This window comes from Leuciscus leuciscus (genome assembly GCF_965113295.1).
Source record: "Leuciscus leuciscus genome assembly, chromosome: 5".
In the NCBI taxonomy this organism is placed as follows: Eukaryota; Metazoa; Chordata; class Actinopteri; order Cypriniformes; family Leuciscidae; genus Leuciscus; species Leuciscus leuciscus.
This window is the reverse complement of record NC_138729.1, coordinates 26,765,548-26,772,309: the sequence shown is the minus strand read 5'-3', so window position 1 is coordinate 26,772,309 and position 6,762 is coordinate 26,765,548.

The window sequence follows — 6,762 nt, the reverse complement described above, 5'->3', positions numbered from 1 at the left end:
GGCTGGTAGGATTTTTTAAGTCAAACATGTAAATGTTTGACTTAAAAAATCCTTAAAACAGAACAAGGTTAAAAAATGTAAATGCTTAAAAGCTAAATGTGTTGATTATCCCAATAAAGCATTTTAATATTCCAAATCTTTACTAATCAATTTGATCACTTGATTAAACAAAGAGAGTCTCGCAAAACACAAAAGTCTATGTAGAGTGTGTCAATTTTTTTACACATAATAATGCTAAACATGGAAATTGTCATCAGGGTACTCATTCAAACATTTCTGGCACATCCATTCTGTGGAAACAAATGCACTAGCAGTTGACAGAGATGATCAGGCACGGTGTTAAAAACCACAGTAGGGTTAGCTGTAGTTAACCAAAGTGCTAATGTACTGCAGAAACTTTAGTATACCATATGGTTACATCATGTGTGTGTTGAATCTCCATTACTGGAAGGCAAGGAGGTCACAATCGGCTTTGTCTTTTGATCTTTGGTGTCACTCTGTTATCATGTTGTTTAATAGCTAGGCTACTTCATTTCACAAGCCCATTCATTAAAATAATTTATAATGCTCCTTTTTCACCAATTATAAGAAATAATATTATGCCACGTTGGGTGTAATTTTTGACTCTTAATAACAAGTCAAATGGAGACATTCAGTACCCCAGCAAACCAACAGGACATTTTCCAGACATACCAATTTCTAACTCGAGATTGACTTGCATCATGAATTCTGACTCAAATACTAAATGTAAGCCAGCTAAAGAAAAGCATCAGTCCAACAAATCAAGTGCCAGATCATGTACTGACTATAGACCAGCCTTCCCCATCCCAATTTTTAACTTCACAATCATTGAGGAAAAAATAAATAAAATAAAACTGGCCTCCAATCAGGGACAATGGGTGGCAACCAATTCCAGACAAAGGGCAAAAGTAGGTCAGTACAGTCTGCTGCTTCTTTACTCAGTCATCATTCATAGAGCCTCATTAGCATCTCGTTATGTCACAAGATCATCACATGTATGGAAAAGTCAAAGCATGGAAACCAATGTGACCCAGTGATCAGAATTAGCTTCCAAATGAGGAACAAGATATGTGTGTGTTGCTTCCTGACATTTAATGTGTTAAAAAAAACTTTTTGTGAAATATGTGACTCTGTATAGTTCTCATAAATTTAACACTGTAAAAAAAAATTTGGGGGTAAATTTGTTCACTTACAGTATTTATTCATCATTCTGTTTTGATTTTTAACTTCTTGATTAAAAAAACAACAATTCTGCCATCTTAATTTGCTTAATTCATAATTAATATAGTATCCCAGTCCGAACTTTTTTGTGAACATTTCTCTCTATGAAAGATTAATCCATAAACATCTAGGTTTTACCTTTTCCTTTAAGTTGCACTTAAATCCAGCACTTTTCTAAACATTTACAAAACATGCTGGGATAGACACAATCAATTGTACTCATGTATAGACTTGGTCACAAACATACCAGGGAAACCCCAACTGACAAGTAAAGAATGAGTGAGGCACTTTCCCAGTCGATTTCTCTTGATGGATTCAAGAGAAACATTACACTCTGCAATCTGATACAGACCACACAAGTGGACTCTCAACTACACAAGCCAGTTATAGTCAAATGCAACTTGACGATCAAAACCTTAGGAAATATGACTGGATTTAATTTGTAAGGAATGTGGACCATATATACGTTTCCAGAGGAATGTCTGCAGCACAATTCTTTTTCACAGTTGGCCTAGTTCAATGTTGGCGTGAGCCTGAGGAGAACGCCTTTATGTCTCTGTCTGACAAAACCACTCACATCCCAGAAACCAAAAAATAGGGCATCTCTAACTGCGGGAAGTGACTTTTGAGAAACCTTGATGTGAAGTTCAGTAAACCCCCCCTTCCCTAAAAAAGCTCAACAACAACAGTAAAAAACTTCTGTCACAAAGACGTGCGCTTCTTCTGAGGTGACCTCCGCACTGAAAACGTATCATTAGGATACCGCGGCAGATAATAACCCACTGAACTCAGCCCTTAAGGTCACAAAGATATCGCCTAGATATCGCCTCTCCCGTCCCATTCTACAACAACAGATGCCACATGATACAACATGTCACAGATGGACTGGATAAGATCAAAGGACAGGTGTAACAGCCAATGGAGACTTGGCTCGTATTCTGAGAGAATTAACACCAAATTACTGAAGGCCAAACAATTTTATTACTGATGTTGAAACTGTCATAAAATGAATTGATAGTTCTAAAAATAATATATAGTAATAATATTAGACATTATTAAGAAAATATAATATAATATTAATGCCTTCAGTTCATAACATATATTTGAATGCTTAAATATGCATACACAAGCATAAACACAACACTCTCCGCCCAGCAGGTGTGTGGGAGACTGGCTGCCAGCGAAATGAACAGGAAACCTGAAAATACTCCATGTTCTCCCGGCTCTCACACACTGAAGGCCAAAGTACATGATCTCCCACCCATGTATCATGGGGGTAAACAGAATCACATGATGTAGGGGCAGAATTTACTGTAAGTTGCATATAAATAATGCAAACACGTCCGGATTACAATGTACAGCACACATTATATTGTTTATGCAGGATGAATGTTCACACGACTACTGGGATGCATGCCATGAATTATGCAACATTTTCCTGTCAGTTCCGACACATATCATTAGCTCTCAGCCATCACCACACTGACCACCTTTAGACATGTAAGCCCTGAACTACATATAAAGACACATATATATCTCCTGTTACCATCTGGATGCTACGGTGAGTAGGATGGGCTGCTGGTTTGTTAAGTCAGTCAGGGGGCAAAGGACTGTCTTGTGTCCATCTGTGTCTGAAGGAGCGCTGACATTTGAATTATCTTTGACTGAGGCAAGAGACGGAAGGCCTCAGTCTGGGAAAAAACTGCCTACAAAAGAGAATGGGTTATAAAACTGTCTAAATGAGAGGCGTATGAAATGACATATGTAGGTTTAAGCATGATGTCCAATAAAAAGTTTGACCAAAAAAAAGAAAAGAAAAGCTTTTGACAGGGAGGAAAATGGACACTGACAAAACAAAAAACCAAACTAAAATAAAAAAAATTGATTACTTAGAAAAAATAGAAAAAGTGATAACTTATGGAATATTTAACTCTGAAAATGTAAAAATCTAATTATATATAAAATACATAATTGAAATGATATAATTATATATAATTAAATACTTTGTTATCTCAAATATAATTCAACAAATTACTCAATAGACTCAAATCAAGTCAACAAAAAGTCACATAATTATCCTGGAAAAGAGCTCTGAGAAAAGAGTTATGTGCTTTGGGAGGGGTCCTAAAGCATATGAGACAGAGCAGCTGGAAGACATTGCATGTGTGCATGTGGAGTGGCATTAATGTATGGGGGGAAGGCTAGGAAATGGAGGAAACTAGAAGACAACACCCAGACAACCTCCCTGTGACCCACATACCCTCCCTTTTCCTCCCCCATCTTCCCATACCTTCTGAGTAGAGAAGGCTTGAAAGCTGACATTCCATCCCCACCCCCCCTCTGTCAAAACAAACAAGAAGACCACCTGAGGAAAAGGAATTGTTTTGTCACATTTTCAAGGGTCTAATCTTAACTAGTCAGAGGCCCACTTTGTTTACATGCCTTCATATTAACACGTCAGACCTTTGGGTACACAATACATGTTTGAGAAATCAATGCTTGATATTCTATTAATAGCTATGTATGACGACACATTGCACTGAACGGAGGCATACGCATAGTTGTTTTGTTCTGCTTTTGTCTTATGGGTGTTGTCTTTCATCAACAAGGGTTACGAAGACTGCACTTCAGAAAAGGATTCCTCAGTGTCACGTAACGCATGGAACAAATGGCACAAACATTGTAGGAAGTTGAATTACGTCAATCACCACATTTATATGAACAACAACGTTCAGAATTTGGTAAGTGTCATGCAAACACATCAACCAATACGAACAATAACATAAAAAAAGATTGGCTTAATAAAGATTAAGCCAATATTCTGGTTTCTAAAAATATGAATAAGACAGCTGGCACACAATAATATACCAGTATTTATCAGAATATTGGGTCATGTAATGACCTTAATTAGAATATTGACCATTACAAAACATTCATTATATCAGCATGTCTAAATAAAGGTGAAAGGTGGGTTATACACAATCATTCAAAAGTTTGGGGTCAGTAAGATTTTTTTTAAATAAATGAATAATTGTATTAATCTAGAATGCATTGAATCGATCAAAAGTGACAGTTAAAACATTATAATGATACAAACATTTTCAATCAAGGTTTCCACAAAACCACACTAAGAAAACTCTTACAACTTACAACTCTTTTCAACATTGATTATAATAATAAATGTTTCTTGAGCAGCAAATCAATATTTTAGAATGATTTCTGAAGGATCATGTGACACTGAAGACTGCCCGGAGTAATGATAGCTTTGTCATCAAAGGAATAAATTACATTATTTTACAATATTACTGTTTTTACTGTATTTTTGATCAAATAAATGCAGCCTTGGTGCGGATAAGAGACTTTTTCTTTTTCTTTCTTACTGACCCAAAACTTTTGAATGGCATTAGATACACACAAAAAAAATAATAATAATAATAACATTTCAACAACATTAAAAGAAACATCATAATTTACTTTTGTAACATTGTAATTCATGCTTGTGTGTGCTGCTCTTGCATATAAACTTTTAAACCAGAATATGGACCATAAAAGAATAGAATTTTCTTTTTCTGGGGAACTATTCCTTTAATCAGAAAATGTGCATGTAAACATGGTCACATTATAATGAGGCAACACTTATCAGCACGCAGATTCCACAGAACTTCACCATGAGATTCCAGCCACAGGTTTCAGAGAATGCGAGGTGGCTAGATGATGTTGCCAGCAGACGGTCATAATGGATGTTCCCAGTAAAGGCTGGGGGTGGCCCGCCTCTTTCCACCATCCCTGCTGAACAGCTGAACAGGCCCACTTGTGTGTTTGTACTCTTTCATTAATTCCACCAGTGCAGAGGACACTTGCTCAGTCAACTGGCTGCATAGCTGCCTTTTCTGTTTTTCAAAGCTGCCCACTGAATAATCTCACATTATAGATATGATGTCACTGGCACAGAATGAGATAAAACAAAATAGTCCACCACATAAAAGCTAATCTGTTCAGATTGCATAAGATATGTCCCTTTTCATGGCCGTCCAAGTCAACAGATGAGCCCCACTGCCCCTTCTCTCAGCCTGGGGCTCAACTGGCCGATCTGAGGCAGCTGAAAAGTGAAGATGGCGTAATTCTGACCATTTATGTAACAGCATGTAGTCATTCATTAGAACCAGTCTCCACAAAAGTTTCTCTAGGTTGTGTTTGCCTATTCAAACGGGCCGCTAGACTGTCTGCTCTGACCCTGCTCACAGCCTTTTCCATCATGCCACCAGTGCCTGAAACAATGCAAGCGCAGATGGCAGGCATGCCACGCCAAATGCCACACAAAGCAGTCCCAGATGGAGCCGGCCTAGGATTTATCCGCCTGATAAAAGAGTATGGAGAGATTGCACATTTTGGGGATTCAAAAAATAGCCAAATATCTGTGTAAGAACATATGACCTTCCGATCGCGTCTCACTTCTTTCGTCCAGACAAATTGTCTTTTGATCTGCTAATGTTCAAATCTCCTGAAAAGGATGGGAAGTTAGACTGGATGGACAATGCCACTATTATGCACTTTGGTACTGTTTTGGGTTCTCAGATAGGAGTATGAGCCAATTTTCTCCTTCCTATTTAGCTTTCACAGCCACTGTAAACATATGTTTTGAATATACAGTAGCTTTCTTAAAATAGACATTGAGACAAAGTGATCAGTAAACACAGCTGGTTGGCATCCCACATTCGGAATGACATTTAAGTAATCATAAGGTCTTTATACACAATATGAAATAAGTTTTCCTAACAAAGATGGGGGTAACAGAAAAACAAAAGATTACTGTTCCTCATACAAATCTTGGGAAAGACTTCTCTGACATCTGTAAATGATTATAATTACAAAACATAACACTGTGAAATCACAAATTAAACAAAAAAATGCTACAGTTAAAATACAAAGTATATTCAAGAGAGGTAAAGTGATGAAAATTCTTCCTGAAATCCAATTCTTAAGAAAATATTGAGCACGGTTCAGCTGTATCTTGACCGTATGACCTAAACATTGCTATAAATCAAACACTTCTTAGTTTGAATTGATGTGGATGTTGCGGTTTAAAATTGATTGTTACAGTATGATAAAAAAAAAACGTATGAATATAATGAATCCTTTCAGAACAGAAATGCCCTGATTATTCCCCTGTGGTTTTTGTGTGGGAAAAGTGATGATTTGGTGATTCCAGTCACGTTCAAATGCCTGTGTGAGCTCATGCCGTCTTCCTGGTGAGGTGACGAGTGAAACGGAAGCTCCACAGCCCATCCCAACCACAGAGAGCTATCAACACACACACACACACACACACACCCTCCTATCATAATCCCTCTGCTTTGTGAAACAGTTTAGATTTATCTAGTGTACTGTATGGTTGATAGACTTGAACACATGTTGTTAAAGGAATATATATATATATTCCTCTCTCTCTCTCTTTATATATATATATATATATATATATATAAAAGAGAGAGAGAGAGAGAGCATTTCTTTTAACAACAC